Source organism: Ictidomys tridecemlineatus, chromosome 6, assembly GCF_052094955.1.
Source record: "Ictidomys tridecemlineatus isolate mIctTri1 chromosome 6, mIctTri1.hap1, whole genome shotgun sequence".
Lineage (NCBI taxonomy): Eukaryota > Metazoa > Chordata > Mammalia > Rodentia > Sciuridae > Ictidomys > Ictidomys tridecemlineatus.
The window spans coordinates 65452865-65480681 of record NC_135482.1 but is presented as its reverse complement, the minus strand read 5'-3'; the positions used below and the strand labels follow the sequence as shown (position 1 = coordinate 65480681).

Sequence of the window (27817 nt, the reverse complement as noted above, 5' to 3'; positions counted from 1 at the left end):
CGCCGGGCCTGGCCACCGCAGAGGCGGGCTCGGCGCTCGCAGCCCCCTCCCCTCGCGGGGGCCTCTACCGCCACGCTGCGGACCCGCGTGCCAATGCTGCAGACTGCAGTGCGCCGCTTCCTGGCTGGGCAGGGCGGGTGCAGAGACCGCGAGAAACCCACCTGGGGGATGGGAGTCCTGAGAGGTCCAGTCAGTTTTAAAGATGAAATACCCTAAAATGCAGAAATTTCTGGTCCGGATAGCTCAGCTGATTATTTTCATGTTTCCAGTTTGTCAGTGAGTTTTGCCTTTTTCTTACTTCCTTTACTTCCGTCTGTACTTACCTGATAATGTGGAGGATTCAAGCTTTAGAAAACCTGGATGATTTATTTTAATGGCTTGTTCTCGAAACTAAGATACCAAATGCTCGAAACAAATATTTCAGTTATTCAAAGAATAGAACCTGAGCGTGGAAGATTGAGGCTCTTAACATGGCAGTGTAGGCCACACCTTTAGATGCAAGCCACCAACTTTATGCAACCGCTCTAGGGGCTTTTAAAAAAGATTTAAAAATATTTTAAATGGTAGCTGATTCAAAGAGGGGAAATTTATGAAGAGTGAAATTGTTTCACGCAAGGATATAAAGGGATTCCTTGTGCTATTTAGAATTTTCTAAAGAAGATTGCTTGGCATTATGTCACGATGCATAAAATGGGTTATAGTTTACTACAAGGAGGCCCAGATTATAGTGAATAGGCTAGTTCTCTCCCCTGCTCCCGGAGGCGGGGTGGGAGTGGGGGGGGATATATTCCAGGACCATAATCTGCATTACTCAGCCTTGGAAATTCATGGTGTGGTTAGAGTTAAAGGATGGCTTTAAAATTGAAACCTATTGCTGTTATTCAAAATGTCCTCCCCAAGTTAGTCTAAGAATAACAAAAAAGGTAAGCATAAGTCAGTAAAAAATTTGTAGTTCATATTCAGTTATCACCTAATTCAGATTTGGTAAAACCTTCACCCATTGTTTCAAACAAGTAGCTAATATACACTGTCAATATGTGAGTGCATTTTGTAAGGATATATATCTCCATTTCAACCTAGCATGAAAAAGAGGATATTCTTATTTTTTTTTTGACAAATATTTTTTGAAGTCCTATTAACAGGGTTTTGATTCAAAATCCAAATTTGCTTGAATTTCCCAGATTGGTTTGAAGGGACAGATTTATTGTTTTTGCTTATTCTTTTTTCCTCTTAATTACTCTTAAAAAGGAGTCTGAAAATACTTAGCTTGTGTTAACTAGAAAAATGAATTTTAGGGAACCACCCTGTTGAACTCCATTTTGCTCTGCGCTCTGGATGAAAGCCATTTGAAAGCAGACACCTCCCTCTTGGCTCTGCAGAAAATCAGAGCTTTCACTGCAGAGATTTGCTCCCAGGGGCCTATATGTCTCCCCAGATGCCTTCCTAAAATCATTAGCTTTGCTAGTCTTGTTATCTTTATATTCCTCTGTTGTGAATGAGTAAGTTCCTGAGTGTTTTTTTTTTTTTTTTTTTTTTTAAGGTCTCTAATGATACTTCAGGTTTCACAGAATAATGGAATTAAGAGACCTTTAAAAATATAATCTAGTATGGTATCTTTATGCTAGAAAAATATTGAATAGTGATAATTTATTTTGTTTCCTCTAGTACCTGAAAGGACAGATATTCCTTTTTCACCCATACTAAAACCTTCATGGATGGATTTGTTTATATTATATATGTGTATATACATTTTATCTGTATTTAACAAATATAACATGGTTATCTTTGTAACATAAACAAGTACTACCCAAAGGTGAAGCATTTTAATTGATTATATAAGTCTTTCTTTCCTTGGACTCTTTCAGAGCCTGTAAATATCTGCTTTGAGATTTTGCTGCAATGGGAAATCCTTTGTTACAATTTGAGCTGCTCCCATGTTTGCTACATAATATCATGACCATTGGCTACTGTTCTAAGCAATGAGTAACTATTTTTAATAGTACCATATTTTGGTTTTGAAACAGAAATTTACAAAGTATTTTCTTCACTATACCAGTTTTTCAAGGAAAAAAAAAACAAAAATAACAAGTAACAACTTATCAAAGCATCAACTACAAATACTTAGTCTTTATTTTTATTTATCCCAGTGTTTTAAATTTATATATGCCATTTCATATTCTACTTTTTCCATAGATAAATGATATAGGGGAAATAAAATTGGCTTTGATTGCAGATAGGACTGGATTCAGTTCTAATTTTGTTATAAATGGTTTGTCTTTAGACCCTTAATTGACTTTCTTGAACTTCATTTATGAATGAGAATTACTAACTTAAACCATTTTTTATCATATATTCAATTCTATTAGTCAGTTTTGTTCACTTCATCATCAGAATATATCTGCTGCTTGTTATCAGTCACCCTGTTATTTCACAGTTATCAGAACATCTGAAAATACTTTATTTGTACATTTATTTACTTGTTTAAAGTTTTTCCCTTTATGTAACCACTATCTTTCTTTTTAGTAACTGGATCCTCGTTGTTTTGTGAGTCAGCTTTTTGTTATTGTAATACAATACCTGAGGTAATCAACTTAGAAAAGTTTATTTAGGCACAGTTTTGGAGGTTTCAGTCCATATTATTGTTGCTTTGGGGCCTCTGGCAAGGCAGTACATCATGGTGGGACTGCTTGGCAGAAGCTGCTGCTCATGACAGCCAGAAAGAGAGAGAGGAAGAAAAGGGGTCAGGGTCCTAAAATATCCTTCAAGGACATGTCCCCACTGACCTAAACTTCTCTCTACAGTGCAACTGGTGACCTAAGCTTTCAATGTATGTTCCTTTGGGCAACATTTATGATCCAAATCATAGCAGTTACCCTTACAAAACCCACCTTTTTGCTTTCTTCCTTGGTAAGAGAACCCCCTCCATTTTTTGTGGTGCTAGGGATTGAAGAGAACCCCATTTTTAAAAAAGGGTATTCATGTTTTTAGTCCCAGAGAAGAAACTTGTTTCCCTTTTCCAGATACTTGCTTTCTCAGTCTCCTATACAATTGGACCTAGTTTTGACCAATGGAACATAAAAGGAAGTCAGCTGGAGAGTTGTGGGAATGGTTTTTCTATCTGATGAAAAGAGATTGCTCCCTTGTTGGGTTTTTTTTTTTTTTTTTAATTACCCTTTTGTTTCACTCTTCTTCCTTGCTTTCTTTTTGCCTTTGAAAATGTCCTGTGTTGGGGCTGGGGATGTGGCTCAAGCGGTAGCGCGCTCGCCTGGGCGCTCGCCTGGCATGCGTGCGGCCCGGGTTCGATCCTCAGCACCACATACCAACAAAGATGTTGTGTCCACCGAGAACTAAAAAATAAATATTAAAAATTCTCTCTCTCTCTCTCTCTCTCTCTCTCTCTCTCTCTCTCCCCCCCCCTTTAAAAAAAGAAAGAAAGAAAGAAAGAAACTAGTGTGTTGCTAGGCTAGTGGTACATGCCTGTAATCCCAGTGACTTGTGTGCTAAAGTTGGAGGCCCGCTTTGGCAACATAATGAGACCCTGCCTCAGAATAAAAAAATAAAAGACTGGGGATGTACTTCAGCCATTAAGTGCCCTTGGGTTCAATCCCCAGGAGCAAAAAAAAGAAAAAGAAAATGTCCTGTGAAGATATGATGCCTAGATCTAAGACTAATGCATAGATCCAAGACTAATGTAGTTGAGCATAGTGGTATATGCTTGTAACCCCAGTGGCTTGGGAGGCTGAAGCAGCAAGATTGCCAGCTTCAGCAATTTAGTGCTTAGGAGCAATTTAGCAATACCTTGTCTCAAAATAAAGTATAAAAAATGGGCTGGTTGCTGGGCATCATTGTGCACTCATGTAATCCCAGCAATTTGGGAGGCTGAGGCAGGAGAATCAGGAATTCAAAGCCAGCCTCAGCAATTTAGTGAGGTCCTAAGCAAGTCAGCGAGACTCTGTCTCTAAATAAAATATAAAGAAGGGCTGGGGAGATGGCTCCGTGGCCCTGGGTTCAATTCCTGGTACCAAAAAGGGACTAATGCACAGATAATCATTGAGATGCCAACCCAACTCAGTGGTCTAACATTGTGAAGTTGTTGACCCAATCTTAAAACCACCCATCTTCAGATTTATTTAGGAAACAATAAGTGTTTGTTCTTTTTTTTTTTAATTTATTTTTTAAATTGTAGTTGGACACAATACCTTTATTTATTTATTTTTATGTGGTACTTAGTATTGAACCCAGGGCCTCGCACGTGCTAGGCGAGCGCTCTACCATTGAGCCACAATCCCAGCCCCAGTGTTGGTTTTTATATTTAAGCTATTTGAGTAGGCTTCATCCCCTGTGCCTGGGACAATATTTGGCACATAGTAGTTGCTTAATATGAAATTTGTTTAATGTTGAACTTGGTCATGAGATGTGATATAAAGTAAGGAATGAAGGTTAGTGAAGGGAAAGGGAGGAACGAGATTTGATTGCAGATAGGACTGGATTCAATTCTAATCAAGAAATGAAAGATGAAGACCAGGCAGAGATACACATGAGAATTTTTTGTCAGAGCTGACAAATAAAGGCCATATCTCTATAGGAGAGAGAGGCAAAGCAGGTTTGGGTTCCGGGACTATTAAAGGGAAGGCTCAGGAATCAGAGCCACAAGAGTCCTAATGCAGGTGGTTAGGGGTTGGGTTGGTGTGAGAGAGTGGTGAGTCTTTCTCAAAAATGCCCTTGGTTGGGAAAGCAAAACTTTTTCCTTAAAATGGCGGTTGTCACTTAAGATGACCATCCAGATACTAAGCAAGGACTTTCTAGTTAGTTTGCAGGTTTTTTGTTTAAATAACTGGGTGAAGGTTAATGTGTTTTTCATTGATATTAGAATGTTAAAGGAAGAAGTAGGTGAGAAGTGAAAAAGGGACAGAATAAGCTAGCAGTTCAGCTTTTTTTTTTTTTTTTTTTGGTACTAGAGATTGAACCCAGGGGTGCTTTATCATTGAGCCACATATCCCCAGTCCTTTTTTTTTTTTTGAGATGGAATCTCACTAAGTTACTTAGGGCCTTGTTAAATTGCTGAGGCTGGCCTTGAATTTGTGATCCTCCTGCCTTGGCCTTCCAAATTGTTGAGATTACAGGCATGCCCCACCATGCCCAGATAGCATTCAGCTTTTGAACATTTTGAGTTTAAGTGTCTATGGTACATATGCCTGGAGATGTCTGTTAAGCAGACATATATGCAGATACAGAGAGAGGAGAGAGGGATAGATGAGGATGGTTATTAAACCATGGGAATGGATAAGAACACTCATGGGGAATGTATAAAGCTGGGAAAGTGGTGACCTCAGTAGAATATCTTGAAGTAAAGAACCTGGGCATCCACAGAATAATCAAATTCAAAGCAGAGCAAAGGAGCTCTGAGATTGAGTGTATATGTTTGGGTTGTTGTTGTTTGTTTTGTTTTGTTTTTTCAGTGCTGGAGATCAAACCCAGGGCCTGATGCATGGTTATAGTTAGTTTGCTTTATTGTACTACTGAGTTACATTCCCAGACCTGTTTTTTTAAAAATGGATATTTTTTAAGAGCAGTTTTAGTTTCACAGCAACATTAAAAGGACGGTACAAAGATTTCGCGTATATCCCCTATCCTCACATATGTGTTGCCTTCCTCATTATCATTATTCCCTCACCAAGAATGGTATTACAACTGATGAACCTACATTATCACAGTGTTATCACCCAAAGACCATAGCTTACATTATAATTTTCTTAGTATGTTTTATTTATTTATTTTTTTTTTAAAGAGAAAGTGAGAGAGGAGAGAGAGAGAATTTTTAATATTTATTATTTTTTAGTTCTCGGCGGACACAACATCTTTGTTGGTATGTGGTGCTGAGGATCGAACCTGGGCCCCACACACGCCAGGCAAGCGCGCTACGGCTTGAGCCACATCCCCAGCCCAGTATGTTTTATTTTATTTGTTTGTTTGTTTGTTTATTTAGTGTATATGGTACTGGGGATTGAACCCATGAGCACTTTACCACTGAGTTACATCTCTAGTCCTTTTAAAATTTATTTTAAGATAGGATCTCACTAGGTTCCCAGGATGGCCTTGAACTTGTGATTCTTCTTCCTTAGCCTTCCACTTCTCTGGGATTATAGTCATATACCACCATGCCCAGCCATTGTATTGATTTTGACAAATGTGTAATGACATGTGTATAACACAGGGTACTTTCACTGCCTCCAAATCTTGTCTTCTTCCTAACCATCCATCTCTTTTACCAAACCCCTGGCGACCACTGATTTAAAAAAAAAAAAAAAAATTGTCTCCATAGTTTTGAGTTTTCCGGAATGTTGTATAGTTGAAATCTTATAGACCTTTCAGATTGGTTCTTTTTTTTTTTTTTCAGTTGTTGGTAGACCTTTATTTATTTTTATTTATTTATATGTGGTGCTGAGAATTGAACCCAGTGCCTCACACATGCCAGGCATGTGTGCTACTGCTGAGTTCCAGCCCCAGCCCCTGGTTTCTTTCATTCAGTATACATTTAAGGGCTGAGGATGTAGCTCAGTTGGTAGAGTGCTTGCCTCACATTCACAAGGCCCTGAGTTCAATCCCCAGCACCACAAAAAAGAAAAGAAAAAAATAATTATATAAATTTAAGTTTCAATTCTATCTTTTGCCTGGTTTGATATCTCATTTCTGATTAGCTCTAAATAATATTTCATTGTCTGAATATACCATAGTTTGCTTATCTATTCACCTACATCTTGGAGGGTTATTTGGTAGCTACCAAGTAGTAGCAATTATGAATAAAGCTTCTATAAACATCTGCATTTAGAGTCTGTATGAATGTTAGTTTTCAACTCCTTTATGTAAATACCAAGGTGAATGATTGCTGAATTGTAACGTATGTTTAGTTTTATAAAATACTACTGTCAAATTGTCTTCCAAAGTGACTACCATTTTATATTACCACCAGCAATGAATGAGAGTTGCTGTGGCTTCACAGAGTTATCATGTCATCTGCTAACAAACTTTTCTTCTTCTCAATTAGTTTCTTTTCTGACTGAATTATCCAGGACTTCTAGCATACTGTGTTAAAAAGGAATATGAGGGTTGTGGCTCAGGGGTAGAGAGCTTGCTAGCATCCATGAGGCACTAGGTTCGATCCTCAGTACTACATAAAATATTGTGTCCACCTATAACTAAAAAGGAGCGTGAGCTGGGCATGGTTGTTCACATCTGTAATCCCAGAGATTCAGGGTTCAGCAATTTAGCAAGACCCTAGCAACTTAGTGAGACCTTGTCTCAAAATAAAAATGCCTGGGGATGTAGTTCAGTGGTTAAGTGCTCCTGGGTTCAATCCCAGTACTTAAAAAAAAAAAAAAAAAAAAGGAATGGTGAGAGGGGACATCCATACCTATTCCTGATCTTATCAGGAAAGCTGGTTTATCACCAATAAGTATGGTGTTAGCTGTAGAGTCTTTATAGATTTTTTTTTTTAATCAGATGGAGGAAGTTCCCTATCCTCATTTAAGGATAGGTTTTTATCATGAAAGAGTTTTATATTTATCATATGCTTTTCTACATCTATTGGTTCAAATGTGATTTTTCTTCCTCAAACTGTTTTATGTGGTAGAGTCCCCTATTCATCAAGTACTAGGGATTGAACCTAGGGATATACTACATCCTCAGTCTATTTTATTTTTATTTATTTATTTATTTATTTTGTTTTTTTGGTACCAGGGATTGAGCCAAAGAGTGCTTAACCACTAAGCCCCACCTCCAGCCCTTTTATAATTTTTTATTTTTATTTTGAGACAGGATCTCATTAGGTTGGTTACAGCCTCATTAAGTTGCTGAGGCAGGCTTCAAACCTGCAATCCTCCTGCCTGAGCTTCGCAAGCTGCTGGCACAATTACCTGCAATGGAACAGTAGGGATAAAGGAAGGCCTGACTGATTAGGTAGGAGCAGGGGCATATGTAATCCCTGAAATTTAGGAGGCTGAGGCAGAGAGGAGGATCAAAAGTTCAAAGCTAGCTTCAGCAACTTGCCTAGGCCCTAAGCAGCTTAGCAAGAACCTGTCTCAAAATAAAAAATAAAAAGGGCTGGAGATATGGCTCCATGTTTAAGTGCCCCTGGGTTCAATCCCTGTTACCAAAAACAAAACAAAAACAAAAAACAACAAAAAAGGAAAGCCTGCTTGGGGTGGGTTCAATACAGAATATAGAATGCAAGGGGAACTTCTTGAGCAGGGTGCAGTAACACATACTTGTTTTTTTTTTTTTTAAAGAGAGTGAGAGAGAGAATTTTTAATATTTATTTTTTTAGTTTTCAGCAGACACAACATCTTTGTTTGTATGTGGTGCTGAGGACCGAACCCGGGCCGCACGCATGCCAGGCGAGCGCGCTACCACTTGAGCCACATCCCCAGCCCCAGTAGCACATACTTGTAATCCCACCTACTGGAAGGCTGAGGCAGAAAGATTGTGAGTTCCAGACCAGCCTGGGCAACTTAAGGAGACCCTATCTCAAAAAAAAAAAAAAAAAAAAAAAATTTTTTTTAAAGGGCTGGGGTGGTGGGTGCTGGGGATAAAGCTCAGTTGGTAGAGTGCTTGCCTTGCATGCACAAGGCCCTGAGTTCAATCCTCAGCACCACCAAAAAAAAGGGGGGGGATACTTGGGGGATGGGAATAAGCAGCTTAGTAGAGGAGAAAGACACTAGTATTCATTGAGAGGGTCCCTCCCAAGTACTATCCACCATGCTTGATGCAGAATGACCCCCCAAAATTTCCAGTGTTTGGCTATTACAAATAAAGCTCTGATGAAACATACCAGGACAAATCTTTGTGTGGAAGAGACATCCTTATCTACTGAGTAAATATGGAGGAGGAGAATGGCTGGATCATATGGGTAGAATATGTTTAACTTTCTAATCAATTTTCAAAGGGTTTTTGAAAGTGGTTGGATCATTTTCTGTTCCCATCACCAGTGTATGAAAATTTCAGTTCTTATTTATCCTCGTCAACATTTTTATGGTCAGTCTTTTAAATTTAATTTTAGCTATTCAAATAGGTATGTAGCGGTATCTGGTGATTTTAATTCCCTTTTTTATAATGATGGTAAACATCTATTCATATGCTTATTTGGCATCCATATACTTTCTTTCATTAACTTATTATTCAATTATTTTGCCCATTTAAAAATATATCATGTTATTTGTTTTCTTTTTCTCTTTTGGTGGTGGTGGGGATTGAACCCAGGGCCTTGTACATGCAAGGCAAGCACTCTGCCAACTGAGCTATATCCCCAGCCCCATTGTTTGTTTTCTTATTATTGAGTTTTATATATTCAGGATACATTCTTCATCAAATATAGGCTTTGCAAATATTTTCTCCCAATATGTGGTTCAACTTTTTATTGTGCTTAAAGAGTCTTAAAGAGCAGAAGTTTTTAATTTTAGTAAAGTCTAATTTATCCTTTTTTCTCTTAAAAAAAAAAAAGAGGGAACTGGGGATGTTGTTTAGTGAGTGTTCCTGGGTTAAATCCCCAGTATTGGATTGGGGGAATCTCCTGAAATTTTGCTTTAAGGGATTAGAAAGTGTAATAACTGGGATAACTGGATAAGGATGTTCAATAAAGGGAGAATTAAAAAAAAAAACTTTTTTAGTTGTAGATGGACACGATACTTTTATTTCATTTATTTATTTTTATGTGATGTTAAGGATGGAATCCAGTGCCTCACACATGCTAGGCAAGCACTCTACCACTGAGCTACCACCCCAGCTGCTTTGTTTTATATGGGAGATATTTTTTATTATTATTAATTATTATTATTTTGGTACCAGAGATTGAACCTAGGGATGCTTGATCATTGATACATATTGCCAGTATTTTTTATTTTGGGAAAGAGTCTTGATAAGTTGTTTAAGTCCTCATTAAATTGCTGACGCTAGCCTTGAACTTGTGATCCTCCTGCCTCAGTCTCTCAAACCATTAGGATTACAGTACTGGGTCATCCTCAGCCCTTTTTAATTTTTATTTTTGAGACAGAGTCTCATTAAGTTGCTGAGGCTGGCCTTAATCTTGGGAGCTTCCTGAGTCTCTGGGCTTATTTAAATTAAAATGATATTGGAGAGATGACCGGGAAGTAAAGTATGAAAAATATAAAATAACTAAATTTTTAACTAACATATTGGAAAGTAAACAGATGATGTCTAAAATTGATTAGCTGAGCACGGTGGCTCACTCTTGTAATCCCAGGGACGCTGGGAGGCTGAGGCTGGAGGATTGCAAGTTCCAGGCCAATCTCAGAAATTTAGCAAGGCACTATGCAACTTAGCAAGACCCTGTCTCAAAATAAAAAACAAAAAGGAAAAGGACTGGAGAGGTAGTTCAGTGGTAAAGCACCCCTGGACTCAATGCCAGGTACTAACAAATAAGTAAAATAAAATTCATAAATCAAGAAATAGCAGCATAGGTATTATTGTTTAGAAATAAATAGGTATACCAAATGTGGTGGTGTGTGCCTCTAATCTCAGTGACTCCAGAGGCTGAGACTGAAGGATCACAAGTTTGAGGCCAGTCTCAGCAATTTAGTGAGGCTCCAAGCAATTTAGTGAGACCCTGTCTCAAAATAAAAAAAGAAAGGACTGAGGCTGGTTGCAGTGGCACATGCCTGTAATCCCAGCAGCTTGGAAGGCTGAGACAGGAGGATTATGAGTTCCTCAGCAATGGCGAGGTGCTAAGCAACTTAGTGAGACCCTGTCTCTAAATAAAACACAAAATAGGGCTGGGGATGTGGCTCAGTGGTTGAGTGCCCCTGAGTTCAATCCCTGTTACCCAATAAATAAATAAATAAACTTAAAAAAAGGGCTAAGGATGTGACTCAGTGATTAAGCACCCCTGAATTCAATCCCTGTTACCAACAAATAATAATATTTGATATTCATAAAAATTTTTGTAAATTTTTTATTGCAATATGACATAATAACCCACATACAGAAAAGGATATCTTACATATTCAGCTTCATAAATTAACCCAAAGTGAACATACTCGTATATCAAAATACTCAGATCAAAAATATTTGATTGCACCAGGTGCAGTGGTGCATACCTGTTATTCCAGCAGTTTGGGAGGCTGAGACATGAGGATCAAGAGTTTGAAGCCAGAAGCCATCCTCAGCAAAAGCAAGAAAATGCTTTGGAAGTCAAGCACAATGGCGCATGTGTAATCCCAGTGACTAGGGAGTCTGAGGCATAAGGATTGCAAGTTCGAGACAGCCTCAGCAAGTTAGTGAGGCCCTGAGTAACATAGTGAGACCCTGTCTCCAAAAAAAATTGAAAATAAATAAAGAAAGAAAATGCTTTGTATAGGGGGTTGGATGTGTGGCTCAGTTGTAGAGCCTTTGCCTAGCATGTATAAAGCCTTGAGTTTGATCCCTAGTATCACACACATCAAAGCTTTTAAAAATACTACTTACCTGAGAGGCTAAAGCAGGAGGATTGAAAGTTGAGGGCCAGCCTGGGCAATTTAAGGAGACCTGTCTCAAAATTAAAAAAAAAAAAAAAAAAATGAGGGGCTAGGGATATTTCTCAGTGATAGACACTTGCCTAGTGTGAGGCCCTGGGTTCAATTCCCATACCCCCTACCCTATACCCCCACAACAAAAGAAAGAAAAAAAGAAAATACTACTTATATTTGGACAATGCTGTCCACTTAAAATATGGTTAGTGTGACTGAGGAGTTGAATATTAAGTTTTAATTAAATTTAAGTAGCCACATGTATATAGTAGCTACTGTATTGGACTGTATACTTATAGACAACTGAGCACCTAAATCTTCTACACAGAAAATAAGAACAGAAGGCTAAATTTTCTTCAGGTTAAATTGAACTGGTAACAAGGCACTTTGAAAGAAATGAACACAAAGTACCATTAATAACTAAAAGAGGATTAAGGAGGAGATTTTAAGTAGAAACCAGCCATGATCTGAATTTATATGCACAACCTGCTTTAGAAAAAAAGATTCAAAAAATATTTTGGAAATGGAGAAAACAAATAATTTGTAAACTAGTTTCAAATGGAAATACCATATACACTAATGGTTCCTCCATGAAAGGAAAATGGGAATCTCAGTATTGAGTGGTAGGATTTGTGATAATTTTATTTACTTATTTATTTAAGTGGTACTGGGAATGTAACCCAGAGCTTCACACAGGTTAAGCACATGTTGTCTGTCTCTAAACTACACCCTCAATCCTGTAGTGATTTAAAAAATTTTATTTTAATGTATTTACAATTTATTTACTCCACATGCATTTACTCCACATGCATTATTCATAATTTGTCTATTATGAATAATGCTGTTAAGAACATTTTATGCAAGGTGTGGTTATATGTTACCTGGGATTGAACTCAGGGGCACTCAACCACTGAGCCACATCCCCAAACTATGTACCCCCAAAGAAACTCAGGCCCATTAACAGTTAATCCTCTTTTATACCCACCCCCAGTCCCTAGAAACTATTAATCTACTTTGGATTTGTCTATTCTGGACATTTCATATAAATGCAATTATATGAGTTGTGGCTTATTATGACACATTTCTTTCACTTAACATGATGTTTCAAGGTTCATTCATTTTGTAGTGTATATAAGTGTTTCATTTCTTTTTATTGCCAATAAGATGTCATTTTATAGATCTACCACATTTTCTTTATCCATTCATCAATTTGATGGACATTTGAGCTATTTTCACATTTTGGCTATTATGAATAATGCTATTAAGAACATTTTATGCAAGGTGTGGTTATGTTTTTATTCCTATTGACTGTACATCCAAGTGTAGAATTTTGGGGTCATATGTTAATTCTGTTTTCTTTTGTTTGAGGTGCCAGGGACCAAACTCAGGGTCTTTTATTTTTTTAAATTTTTTTTTCAATTGTCAATGGACCTTTTATTTATTTATTCATTTATATGTGGTGCTGAGAATTGAATCCAGTGCCTCACACATGCCTAGCAAGTGCTGTACCACTGAGTCACAATCCCAGCCCAAACTCAGGATCTTGTAGATGACTTTTATGTTTATTTTTCTTTCTTCCTTTTTTAAAAGTTTACTTTATTTATTTATTTTAGACTGAGTTTTGCTATGTTGCCCAGGCTGGTCTTGAACTCCTGGGTTAAAGTGCTCCTTCCAAACCTCAGCTTCCAGAGAGGCTGGAGTCATAGTGCACTACATCTTATCCAGCTTAACTTTGTTTTTGAGGTGGGGGGTTTGAACCTAGGGTCCAACTTAACTTTTTGAGAGTACTGTGGGTTAAAACCAGAAGTTATGTTTGCTCTACCACATGCTCTACCACAGAGCTATACTTCCAGGCCCTATGTTTAACTTTTTTTTTTTTTTTTTTTTTGGTACTGGGGGATTGAACCCAGGGACACTATTGCTGAGGTACATCCCCAGTCCTTTTTATTTTTTATTTTGAGATGGGTTCTCATAAGTTACTCAGGTTGTTCTCAAACTTGTGATCCTTCTGATTCCTGAAACTTGTGTTTTCTTCTAACGTTTTATAGTTTTAACTCTTACATTTAAATCTTTGATCCAGTTTGAGTTACATTTTGTATATGATGTGAGGTAGGTGTATATATGTTAGTTTTTTTCTGTTTTTAATATTCATTTTTTAGTTGTAGTTGGACACAATATCTTTATTTTATTTTTATGTGGTGCTGAGAATCGAACCCAGGGCCTCTCTTGTGCCAGGTGAGCTAGGCACTATGGCACATGTGGAAATAGGAACTTAAAAAGGGCTTACATCATTTTTTTTCTTTTTCTTGTTTTTCCTCTTTCTCCCGCCCCCCCCCCCCCCCCCCCCCGCCGAGTACTGGGGATTGAACCCATTCTGGGGTACTCTGCCACTGAGCTTCTTTACATGGTGACTTGTTTTTAAAAGAATGAAAACAAAGCTGCCAGGCTTCTTAAAGACTTAACCTGGATCTGGCACGGCTTTACTTCTGCCACATTCTGTTAGTTAAAGCAGTCATGAGGCTAGTTCAGATTTAAGGAGAGGGGAAATGATTTTAACTCTCCACAGAAGAAGTAGCATGTACCTACAAGGATGAAAGGGATAGTTAGTAGCTTTCTTTGGAGAAAATTTATCAAGACTGTACTCATACAGATTTTTTTTTCTTTTTTGTGGCTCTGGGTTCAATTCCCAGTGCTACACATGCCAAGCCAATGCTCTACTGCTGAGTTACATGCCTGACCATTTTTATTTTTATTTTTTTTATTTTTTATTAAACCTCTGAGGCTGGCCTTGAATTTGCAATCCTCTTGCCTCCTCAGTCTCCTGTGTGCTATCATGCCCAGTTCTCAGATTTTTCTTTTACTTTCTTCATCTTTCTTTTCTTTTCTTTTTTTTTTTTTCATGCAACTGCCAATTGAACCCAGGACTTGTGCATGCTAGCCAAGCTCTCTACCTCTGAACTACATCCCCAGCCCCATATTCACACAGAACTCTCTTTATGGATACGTTCATATAATTGAGTTTATCAACCCATGAGAACCATCTGTGACATACTTTTCTGAGCTTAGGGTTGTTTTAAAATATAAGCTAAGTGTAGTTCACCCCGGAATGCAAGTTTGGTTTCATATTCAAAACACAATGCACCACACATGGTGGTGCATGCCTGTAATCCCAGCAACTTGAGGCAGAGGCAATGCAAGTTCAAAGCCAACCTCAACAACTTAGCAAGGCCCTAAGTAACTTAGCAAGAGCTTGTCTCAAAATAAAAACTAAAAAGGGCTGGGAATATGGTTCAGTGGTTAAGTGCCCCTGGATTAAATCCCAGGGTGGTGGTGGGGAAGCCAAACAAACCACAGTGCATCTGATTCACCATGTTAAGAGACAAAAGGAGAAGACATATGTGATCATCTTATTAGATGCATGCAGAAAAAGAACTTGAAAAATCCAATATCCATTTACCAAAATAACCGTGAAATAGAAGGGAACTTCCTCAATCTGATGAAAAGCATCTGTGAAAAACTAAGAGCTAACATCATACTTAATGGTAAAGGAGATCTGCTCTCACCACTTCTAGCTATCAAGAATGAAATCCTGCTGGGGCTGGGGCTGGGGCTCAGAGGTAGAGCGCTCACCTAGCACATGTGAGACCCTGGTTTCAATCCTCAGCACCACATATAAATAAATAAATAAATAAAATAAAGGTATTGTGTCCAACTAAAAAATAAAATAAAAAAGAAAGAAATCATTATTAAGGAAAAAAAGAATGAACCCCTGCTTCAGGTACTCTAAATTCTGTAAGTCAGACGACCAAAGGCCTATTTGCAAGAATGACACTGATCAGGCTTGAAATGACTTTTTTTTTTTCCTGGAAAAAAAAGGGTACATTCCACAGTGTATGTTGAAGAATAATATAAAATGCCACCATGTGGTGTTGCAGTGTGATGCCACAGTCTATATTGAGGAATATTATAAAGCTAAGCTCTATAATTCTGTACTCTGCTGATGGGAGTAAAACTTCACATTACCAATAGAATTTGGTAACACATTAGAAAAATAACCACTGTGACCAAGTTTTTTTTATGATGAATATGTAGTGATTAGGAAATCTTTTATGTTGAAGGAGAAAAATCATGTTAATCTCCAAATATTGCTAAAAAGACACAATAAAATTCAACATCCATGCTGGTAAAAATTGTAATACATAAAATAAATGTTCTTACATTGAGATACTATATACTTTCTATATACTGAGAAAAAACTTATAGAACATAATTCTCAAAGCCAAAGATGGGCTGAGGATATAGCTCAGTTGGTAGAGTGCTTACCTTGCATGCACATAGGCTCTGGGTTCAATCCCCAGCACCCAAAAAAAAAAAAAAAAAAAAAGCCCAAAGCTACATTTCAGTTAAGAATAGGGAAAAAAGGGCTGGGGATGTGGCTCAGTGGTCAAAAAATAAATAAATAAAAATAGAGGGCTGGAGATGCAGCTTAGTGAGAGCACTTGCCTAGCATGCTGTGAGGCCCTGTATTCTAACCCCAGCACTACAAAAACAAACAAATAAATAAATATAAAATAAAATAAATTAAAAGTAGAACTATGAACAATTCTACTTCTAAATATATGCCTGAAAGAATTGAAAGCAAGCTCTGGAAGCAATATTTGCATACCCATGTTCATAGCAGTGTTATTAACAGTAGCTAAAAGTGGAAGTTATTAAAGTATCAATAGATGGATGAGTGAGTGACTAAAATGTAGTATACACATACAATGGAATATTATTTAGCTTTAAAAAGAAAATAAATTTTGCCACATGCTACAAGGACTTCAAGGACATTGTGCTAAGTGAAATAAACCAGTCATGAAAAAGTCAAGTACTATCTTTTTCTAATTATATGAGATACTTAGAATAGTCAAATTCATAGACATGGAAACCACATAGAGTGATTTCCAGGAGCCAAGGGAGTCAGAAATGTCATGATGATGAGTGACTGTAAATCTGTGACTTGGGAGGTTGAGACAGGAGAATCAAAAGTTTGAGGCCAGCTTTGGTAACTTAGTGAGACCCTGTCTCAAAATAAAAAATAAAAAGGGGGCTAGGGTTGTGGCTCAGTAGTAGAGCACTCACCTAGCACATACAAAGCACTGGATTCGATTGTCAGCACCACATAAAAATAAATAAATAGATAGATAAATGTATTGTTTCCAATTAAACTACAACTGGGGGAAAAAAAAGTCTCTGGGGATATAACTCAGTGGTAGAGCCCTATAGGGTTCAGTCCCCAGTACTGCCAAAAGAAAAGAAAAAAAGGAGAGTTATTTAATGAGTATAAGTTTTACTTTTGCAAAATTCATAGTTCTGGAGATTGGTTGCATAACAATATGAGTATACTCAACTGAACTGTACACTTAAAAATCGTTAACATAAACTGGGCACGGTGGCACATGTCTGTAATCCCAGCGGCTCTGGAGGCGGAGGCAGGAGGATCTTGAGTTCAAAAGCCAGCCTCAGCAAAAGTGAGGCACTAAGCAAATACAAAATAGGGCTGGGGATGTGGGCCAGTGCCCTGAGTTCAATCCCTGGTACCCTCCACCAAAAGAAGTTTAACATAGTAAATATTGTTATATGTGTTTTACCTCAGTGACAAGTCAAATAAAATTAATGTATATATCTGAGTGCAGTGGTGCATGTTTATAATACTAACAACTTGGGAGGCTGGTGCAGAAGGATTGTATATTCAAAACCAATCTCAAGCCAGGTGTAGTGGTGATACCTGTAATCCCAGTGTCTGAGGAGGCTGAGGCAGAAGGATCACGAGTTCAAAGCCAGCCTCAGCAAAAGCAAGGCACTAAGCAACTCAGTGAGACCCTGTCTCTAAATAAAATACAAAATAGGGCTGGGGATGTGACTCAGTGGTCAAGTGCCCCAACAAGTACCCAAACAAACCCCCCATAAAACAGCCTCAATAATTTAGCAAGACACTGTCTCAAAAAAACAAAAACAGAAATGCACGGGGATGTAATTCAAATGAAGAGTGCCCCTAGATTCAATCCCCAGAACTGCAAAAAATAAATAAATAAAATAAAATAACAAGTGTGTGTGTGTGTGTGTGTGTGTGCGCGCGCGTATATATGTATACATTATATATATATATTATGTTATACAAAAATGTTTTAATATTATGTAATTTCTTTAAAAAATGTTTTTTTGGTTGTAGATGGACATAATTTATTATTATGTGGTGCTGAGGATCAAACCCAGTGCCTCACTGGTGCTCTTCCAGTGAGCTACAACCCCAGCCCCCTAATATTATGTAATTTCTAATCAATATTTCTTTATAGATATAATTTTATGTATCTACATATTTTATATTTAGATTTAAGTATATATTTTAAGTACTTCACATACAAATAAAATTTATTTTTTGAACATTTATTTATTTTTTTTAGTTATAGGTGGACACAATATCTTTGTTTTATTTTTTAATGTGGTGCTGAGGATCGAACCCAGTGCCTCATGCATTTGAGCACAAGCACTCTTCCCCTGAGCCTCAATCTCAGCCCTGATAAAATTTATTTTAAAATATACATTAAAATTATTTTTTGCACTGTTTTATGTTGAAAGTAGTTTGCTATTACAAAAATAAAATGACCTTTAAAATCTCATTGTTGAAGTTTTGCAAACTTTTTTTTTTTTTTTAAACCAGGGATTGAACTAAGGGATGCTTAACAATCCCCAGCCATATCCTCAGCCCCTTTTTTTTTTTTTTTTTTTTTTTAAAGAGAGAGGAGAGAGAGAGAGAACCTTTTTCAACATTTATTCTTTAGTCATCGGCGGACACAACATCTCTGTTTGTATGTGGTGCTGAGGATAGAACCCGGGCCGCACGCATGCCAGGCGAGCGCGCTACCGCCTGAGCCACATCCGCAGCCCATCCCCAGCCCTTTTTTATATATTTTATTTAGAGATGGGCCTCATTAAGTTGTTGAGGCTGGGTTTGAACTTGAGATCCTCCTACCTCAACCTTCTGGGATTACAGGTGTGTGCCACTGTACCCAGCACTAATCTTTTTTCTTTAGGGTCTAATCTACTTGTAATTCCTTTCAGTACATTTTTTTTTCATCTTCAGAATTCTGATTTGAATCCCATACACACACTGCTAGGAATTGAACTGAGGGCCTCAATATGGTAGGCAAACACTATCACTGAGCTACATCCCCATCCCTTTTCGTTTTATTTTGAGACAGGGTCTTGTTAAGTTGCCCAGGCTGGCCTCAAACTTGTCATCCTTCTGCCTTGACCTCCTGAGTAGCTGGAATTACAGGTTTATGCCACCATATCCAACTTCTGATTTGAATCATTCCCCCTTATATCATTACTTAAAATTTATTTTCTTCTTTTGGAGGGGAGTACTGGGGATTGAACCCAGTACATAAGCATGCTAGGCAAGCACTCTACTACTGAGCTATAACCCCAACTCTTTATTTTCTTGACCATCTATAATATAGTAACTTTCAAGGGTGTTTTGTTGTCGTTGTTGTTTGTTTGTTTGTTTGTTTTTTGGAATTGAACTCAGATGGCTTAACACTGAGCCATACCCCCAGCCTTCTCTTATTTTTTGAGACAGGGTCTCATTAAGTTGCTTAGGGCCTCCTAAGTTGCTGAGGCTGGCTTTGAACTTGCCTTCTGCTTCAGCCTCTTTCCTCCTGCCGGTTGCTGAGATTACAGGTGTGCACCACCGTGCCTTGGTTCAAGGTTCTTATATACCAATAACATTAATTAATTACTTATTTGATTTATTCTAATATGTAACAGCTTCTAAATAAGCTCACTACAATTACTAGAACCATGTTTACTAAAAACTGTACATTTTTTTTAACTTTTCTTTTAAGATATCTCACTATGAGTCAGACACAGCAACACATGCATTGCAGCTACTTGGAAAGCTTAGGCAAAGGTATCACAAGTTTGAGGTCAACCAGGGCAATTTAGCGAGACCCTGACTGAGAATTAAGAAAGAAAAATAAAGGGTGGGGGGATGTAGCTCAGTGGTTATACGCCCTTAGTTGTCAATGTCAAGGGAAAAATAGATTAAATAGGCAACTGATTCAAAAAATCATTTTTTTTTTGGTTAAAAGTATGTATAGGGAGCAAATGAACCCCAAGGCCCCCAAATGGCAATTATGAAGATCTCCCTTGGATTTCCCTTCCAGAAAGAGGTTGCCGCTCTGCTGCCAAGAGGGCAGTTAGTTGACCTGGTAATGCCTTCAGATTGTCTTTGGCTCTTGTTTCACCTAGCCAATTGAATGAGCACATCCAAGAGCCTGGCCATCTCTACCCAGTGGGGAAATTCTCTAACAGGTGATGTTGTTCTGGAGCTCCCTATTGAGTTAGTTGAGATTCTATTCTGTTGGCTCTGCATCATAGCTGGAAGCTTTCTTTAACAGCCCTTCTTCCTCTCTCTCTCTCTCTTTTTTTTTTTTTAAAGCTGTTAGATCTGCATCACAACCTCAAGATTTCTCCTGCCCATATACATTCCTTCCTTGTATTTCACAGGTATTACCATTCCCACTCCCCATTTAAGAAATTAATTGCACCTCAAACTCTGAGTCCTGCTTCCCAGAGGATCCAACATAGATGATTCCAAGAATGATCCAACAGGGCAGGTGGTAAGATGAGTTTGGAGCTGGATCACTTTCTGCCTGGCTGATCACTAGAATAGGTGATCATTCTGAATAGGTTGTGGGGCATGAATAGACCCCTATGTAAAATGGGGTCTATAGCTAAAACTATGTGTAGTGACTAGGGAGAGTGTTCCTGTGGGGAAGACCATACTGCCATGGCTGTTGCAGTAATTTGAGTATGAAAAATTCAGGGAACAAGTTATAGGGCAATGGCATTGATTGTTTTTTACTAAATTGTAATGGCACCTACAGAAGGGAAAGGAGAAGTTGAGCATAATAACAAACAAGTGACAACTAATTGAGCACCTTATCACCTGAGTTAGATTTAAAAAAAATAAAATAGAAGGCCTGAGACCAAACTCAAGACTTAATAGTTTAAAAATATTAGCATTAAGATATTTAAAGACATTCATCACATACTCCTATATACATGTCCTAGGTTTTTCCAATCAGTGTCTTAGTTTAACAGAGCTTTCTCAACTGGGCGACTCCCCTAGCCAAGACAGTAAATGGAAATCAAACTGCATGTTGGAGATGGTGAGGATGAGATCACCCTTGAGGATTCCAAAGATGGAGAGGTTGGTCTCTACTGAAGAATATGGAAATAACAAACCCCTAGGAGAAAGGGAGAGTAATGGACTTTATCTACGACTGTTTCCTGACTGCCCAAGATCTTCCTCCAGCTATAACCAACATATTTCCTAATAAGACTCAGCCCCTCTAAACCCTATAAAACTCAGATCCTTATTAGAGCCCATTTCCATTTTCCCTCTTGAAAATGTGCCCCTCTGCTGCTTAATAAAGCATTTCTGATCTGTTGAGGTCTGCCTCCATTTCTTTTACTTTCTGTATTCTCTTTCATTTGCTTTTACCTACCATATATCCATTTAAAATTCACTAATCTAGTCCCTGTCAAAACTGGGTAAACCCTGGAGAACAACTGCAGACAACTGCCAGCTGAATCAAGCAGCTACTCTCATGGCAGCTCTTGTGCCCATGTGGCATCTTTTTAGCGAGGCATATTAGGAGGCTCCTGGAACATGGTATTCAACCATTGATTTGGTGAATGTGTACTTTTCTACTTGGTCATGAAAGATAAGAAGCCAGATGTGTTCTGTGCTTTCTGATCATCCTGTGAGCTGCTTCCCTCTGCCACACTCTCTCACCATGATATTCAGCCTCATCTGGAGCCCTGGTGAATGAAGCTGTCTGTCTGTAGACTGAAACCTCTGCAACCCTTTCTGGCCATCATGAGCTGAGCAGTTTTCCCTCATGACTCCTTTCTGCCAGGATGTTTTGCCTCTACTTGTATGCAGAGGAGTAGAGTTAACTGACCATGGATTGAGACCACTGAAACTGTGAGCCCCAAATAAAGCGTTCCTTCTTTTTTAAAACAAACAAACAAAAAAAGCCAGATGGACTTAGTTTCACCTCAGGAATGTATGAACTGGCTTTGTTTTCCTAGGAGATTTGGATCTTCTGAACATCCTGTAGAACATCACATGGATCTATCATAATGATGGCATTGTACTCACCAGGCAGCATTAAAAGGAGGTATATGGGTGGTCTTGATAATTCATTTTCATCACTGAAGTTAGGAAGAAGACAAATCCAATGATGATTCAAGGACTTGCCATTTCAATAAAGTTTTTAGGAGTCTAATGATCAGGGTGTGCAAGGACATGCCCCCCAAAGTAAGTTGAATTGCTGTTTCTTATATCCTCTTCCACAAAGAAGGAAGCAGTGCTTTGTAGGCCTCTTTGAGTTTTTTTTTTTTTTTTAAGAGAGAGTGAGAGAGAGAAAGAGAATTTTTTAATATTTATTTTTTAGTTTTCAGCGGACACAACATCTTTGTTTGTATGTGGTGCTGAGGATAGAACCCGGGCCGCACGCATGCCAGACAAGCGTGCTACTGCTTTAGCCATATCCCCAGCCCCCTCTTTGAGTTCTAGTGGCCATACATTCCACATTGAGGCTTACTGCTCCAGCCCATGTGTCCTGTGATCCAAGGCTGCCAGCTTTGAAATATATGTTCTTAATAATCAGAGGGTCGACCAGCTTTTTTCTATTTCTGAAACCAATATCCAGTTACTTTTCCAAATCATCTTACAGTCTCTAGGACAAAGACTAAGAATAAACAAACAAGTATTTAAAAATTTTTTTCTACAAAAAAATAAAAAACAAACATTAAGGCTGGGATTGCAGCTCAGTGGTAGAGTGCTTGCCTAGCATGCATGAGGCACTGGGTTCAATTCTCAGCACAGCATACAAATGATTACATAAAAAATAAAGGTACATCAACAACTAAAAAAAATATATTACACACATTAAAATGTCAAATTCTACATTAAAATACTGACAATTTTAAAGTAAAATCATTTAAAACTAAAAATACATGATAAAATTTCTCTGGCAAAGGTCATATAAAGGTCAACAACTGATTTTGAAAATATGAAAACTTAGCAGGTGCAGTGGCACACACATGTAATCCCATTGACCTAGGACACTGAGGCAGGAGGATCACAAGTTCAACACCAGCCTCAGAAATTTAGTGAGGCCCTAAGCAATTTAGCAAGACCCTGTCTCAAAATAAAATATAAAAAGACTGGGGATATAACTTGGTGGTTCAATCCCCAGTACTAAAAATATATAGAGAAAATTTATGTACTGTTTTAAAAAAACATTTTACTTAATTTTTAAAAATTATCAAAAATTAAAAAGTGCTAGATATAATTCCATTTTGTTCTGTGGAAGCAACTATAGCATAACTTTAGACCCTTAAAAAAACAACTGAATAGGGACTAGGGTTATTGCTCAGCAGTCGAGTGCTTGCCTTTTACATGTGAGGCACTAGGTTCCATCCCCAGCACCACATAAAAGTAAATAAAACAAACAGGCATGGTAGGTGGTAGAGCACACATGTAATCCCAACTGCTCAGGAGGCTGAGGCAGGACGATTACAAGTTCAAAGCCGGCCTTAGCAACTTAGGGAGGCCCTAAATAACTTACTGAGACCCTATCTCAAAAAAAAAAAAAAGCTGGGGATATGGCTTACCAAAAATAAATTAATAAAAAAATCAAAATTAGGGGCTGGGGTTGTGGCTCAGCGGTAGAGCCCTCGCCTAGCACATATCCAGAACTCCAGCTTGGCTATTCTTACATCTGTGACAGTGATTAACCAGGATGCTTTTTTCAATATCTATTTTATTATTGGTTTTTCCCACATCATAAAGTTCTATTTTATTTTTGAGCTCATACAGACCTAGGTTAATGTTTTTCTGATCAGTTTTATTTTTTGACTATGGAGTTTTTAAACATTGCAATGGAGATTTCACCTAGGTAAAGCTACAAGGCCTTTACTATTGTCTTATGTGTTGTATATTACATGTGCACACTTCTGTTTTGTGTTGTATGTCTGTATGTGCGTATGTCCATATATCATATATGAGGAACACTCATGAATAAATGGATCCGAATTTTTTTTATTATTCACGTGATTTTAATGGTTTAATTTAAATTGAGTAAACAGCTGTTGAGGATTGTTTTAATATGTGTACAAATAAGCAGGTTAACAGATCTGTTTGTTTACTTTCACCTTTCCTTTTCATTATGTTTAATAATTCTGTTCAGGATAATGTAAATTGTTCAAAAAATTGTTTTCTTAGTACCTGTTGGAATGTTACATAATTTTTTTTTTTAGCATCATTGTCAGAATTCCTATCTTCATGCCAGTGCCGGTGAAGACAAGATGAAACCAAACTACAGTTTCTTCGATAGTTATCACAACAAACTGTATAAACTGGTGCATCAATGAATAATAACTCAACAAGTAATGGTTAATTACTGAGTCGATTTATTTTGGGAGGAAATGGACATGTTGATAGATTCCTCCGCTTTGAACTGCTTACAAAACTTGCCTGGACTATGTATCACTTGTATGCATTGTGCTGTATCTGTTGATGCAGCGAATTATGGTAGTGCTTTGCTGATGTGTCACCAGTGTTGCAATTTTTCCTAAAGAGCCGTCAATTGACTTAGTGTTGTGGCATTTCTGTATCCTCCTCCCTTCTACTAGTGATGGTCTAATTTTGGGGGCAAACAGAGGTGAGGCAAAGAACCTCAGCCCCCCACCGGCACCAAGGCCAAATTTGGGGGCCAACAGAGGTGAGGCAAAGAACCTCAGCACCCCCCTGGTGCATAGCCCTATCCACAGGTATGGCTATATGCTGGACCCGTAGTCAGTGACGGGTATGATCCAATTGCAGTAGTATCAACCTAAGACAGGAGGCTAACGCCTAGAGGTCAGTTTTCCAATGATGGGTAAGAACCATATGTTGAATTGGACAAACCTAACAGGAACGGTCCCTAGCCACATTGCTTGTTGCTTAATTAAACAGAAGGGGGGAAATGCTAAGAGCCACAGCCAAGTAATATGATGCATGGCATTTTTAGTTGAAAGGTGACGCCAGCTAGCCATTGAGATGATATGATTATGTTAAGATTTGCATTCATATGGATATTGGACTCCTGCTGTTCACCTGGGCCTGCTACGGGACTCCTGGAGAGTTCCCATTGGTTGGGGAAGTACAGTAGGAGGGAATTCCAGAGGAGGAACTTCCTTTGGGGTTCCGGGATTCTTCCCGGGGTGAACGAGGCATTGGCGGCAGTTTAAAAAAAATAAAGTTTGTTCCTGCTTGAGTGGCTCGTGATTTTGGGCCTAGCCAGACTGCAGCAGGTTCGATCCTCAGCACCACATAAAAATAAATAAATAAAGATTTGTGTCCAACTTAAAAAAAAAATCGAAATTAAAAAGAGCTGAAATAGAGCATAATATTCATCCAATTTTGCCCAAAAAGGAAAACTTGAGCAGTTTTCTAGGCACTGGGAGAGGCTGGGAAACTGGGACCATCCGTCCATCCAGCACCACTATCTGTCTTTGATCTTAGAACCAAGAGATTCTTTCCTGGCCCACCCTTGAAGAGAGTCTATGCATACTATTTTCTAATTTCCAGAGAAATTTTCTGAAAGAATTTTGACGTTTAAATCCTGTGCCAATACTGAAATTCTTCCAAAGCTTATGGTACTTTGCACTTTAATTTAATAATAAAGTCGTTAATCTAATTCCAAATGAAAATACAGCTCTTCATTTGGTTACTTGATTTCTTTTTCTTTTTTCTTTCCTTTTTTTTTTTTAAGTTGTAGATAGACACATGTCTTTATTTTATTTTATTTTTTTATTTTTAATATTTATATTTTAGGGCTGAGGATGTGGCTCAAGTGGTAGCGTGCTCACCTGGCATGCGTGTGGCCCAGGTTCGATCCTCACCACCATATACAAACAAAGATGTTGTGTCCACCGAAAACTAAAAAAAAATAAATATTAAAAATATAAAAAAATATATTTATATTTTAGTTGTAGATAGACACAATACCTTTATATTTTTTAAAATTTTTATGTGGTGCTGAGGATCAAACCCAGTGCCTTACATGTGGTAGGCAAGCACTCTATCACTGAGGTACAACCCCAGCCCTGGTCACTTGATTCATAGGTAGGGTAATTTTCTTCTTTGGAAACTACATTGATTATCTAAATGGTAGTTGTATTGGAAAGGATTCTAATGCTTTTTCTGTATTCTTCCAGTTGTGAAAATGTTCTCTGCACCACTCAATTGTTTTCTTTTATTCCTTTATTCTAAGACATTTTAGGTTTTCATTCAAATATATGATTTTTTTCTGACTTCATTCAATAACTCATAACATAATCAATGAACTGGTCTCTTATCAGTTGTATTAGTTCTTTGGCAAATTGGACAACTGACATTTCAGAATTGGTTCTGATGCTATAAATTTCACTTGTTTTCTCCTTTTAAGGACAGTAAGAAATGCTTTTGGGAGAGCTACATCAGTAGCATAAAGGAAATTTTTTGGTTGAAGCCCTGATCCACGAATACAGCTTTTCCTATTTACTTGTATTATTCCCAGTAATGTCCTATGAAACACTCAGAGCTCCTTTGGATGATGATTTATAGGTGTTTGGGTGATGATTCATCAAATTCCTTATCAAGGGCTGGAATTGTGGCTTAGTGATAGTGTGCTTGCCTAACACATGTGAGGCACTGGGTTTGATCCTCAGCACCACATAAAAATAAAATAAAGATTGTGTGTTCACCTACAACTAAAAAATAAATATAAATATTTTTAAAAATTATTAAGACTATCTCTATAAACTTCATCTGTGCTGGCATAAATAAACTTCTCCATTATGGCTTCATGAGAACATTAATATATATAAACTCAAAAGCCCAGACAAACAGATCTACATGTGGTTTTTTTGCAGCAAAATGTAGCACTGTGTCTATTTTCTCTGTTCCAAAAAGTAGTTTCATAAAGTGAGAATCACAAATGTCACCCTAGTCTAGATTTTTCATCATGTTGTTTGGATAATTTTCTACTAAAGAAATTATCCCATATGATGCAGTGTTTGGTTGTTTGGTACTCTCCACCAAGTGACCATCAGGTTAGAAAGGGATGATTTAATGTGTTAATGGGCAATAAATAAGAATCAAGCCAGGCCCAATAGCACATGTCCATAATCCCAGTGGCTCAAGAAGCTAAGGCAGCCTCAGGAATTTAGCAAGACCCTAAGCAACTCAGCAAGATCCTGTCTCTCAATAAAATATTTAAAAAGAGCTGGGGATGTGTCTCGATTGTTAAGCGCCCCTGGGTTCAATCTTCGGTACCAAAAAAAAAAAAAGAATCAATACCTACATTTCCTCTTTTTTCACTAGACAATGAATTTTTTAAGGGTAGAAGAATTACCTATTTATTACTCTTGTGTTAATCCATTCAGCAATTACTGAAGACCTTCATAAAATGGGCCAGACATTCTTCCATATACTTAGCGAACAGTAGTGTATAACCTCATGGAGTTTACATTTGTAATGTGTGTGTGCACACTAGGGAGTGACAGGAGGTAAACATCTCAGGCCAGGTAGGAGAGGGGACAGTACCACAGCACTGTTGCTTTGTGAGGCAGGTGTTTTTAAGAAGTTTTAGCTTCAAAGGAATCATGTATGAAACCAGCACCTGTGGTCACCAGGGCCCACTAAACAAAACTTCTGGGCGGACCCCAGCCCTCCCAAATTATTACATTACCACTCGATATTCATCCAGAACAAGAAAATGTGTGCCAGGCATGGTGGCACAAACCTGTAATCCCAGCAGCTGGGGAAGCTGAGACAGACAGATTGCAAGTTCAAGGTCAGCCTCAACAACTTCGAAAGACCCTAAACAGCAACTTGGTGAGACTGTCTCCAAATTAAAAAAACAAAAAAAGGAAAATGGGCTGGGATTAACTCAGTGGTAAAGTGCCCCAGAGTTAAATCTCCAGATCCCCCACCCCAAACAAAAAAAAAAAGAAAATGAGGTGGAAGACAACTGGCTGTTGTTGAGAAGAAAAAGCCTTTTAGTCAGTTGGACTGGCAACAAAGGTCTATTTTTGGAGAAATTCTCAGTCCAAAACTGTTTCTAAATGTTGGTACTGATGTCTGCAACTGCACTATTAGAGCTTTGTTCTTTAGCTCATATTAAAATAAGAATATCCTTGGCAAATTAACATTC

At 38.0% G+C, this 27817-nt stretch overlaps 1 long non-coding RNA gene across 1 annotated transcript; it reads left to right on the top strand.

The window, feature by feature from the left end:
• The first annotated feature begins 3 nt into the window (after positions 1-3).
• On the top strand, positions 4-21016 carry LOC110598117 (uncharacterized). The gene is made up of 3 exons (XR_013422929.1): positions 4-276; positions 5840-5946; positions 20002-21016. It is a non-coding gene; the product is annotated as an uncharacterized LOC110598117 (long non-coding RNA).
• Positions 21017-27817: the final 6801 nt, after the last annotated feature.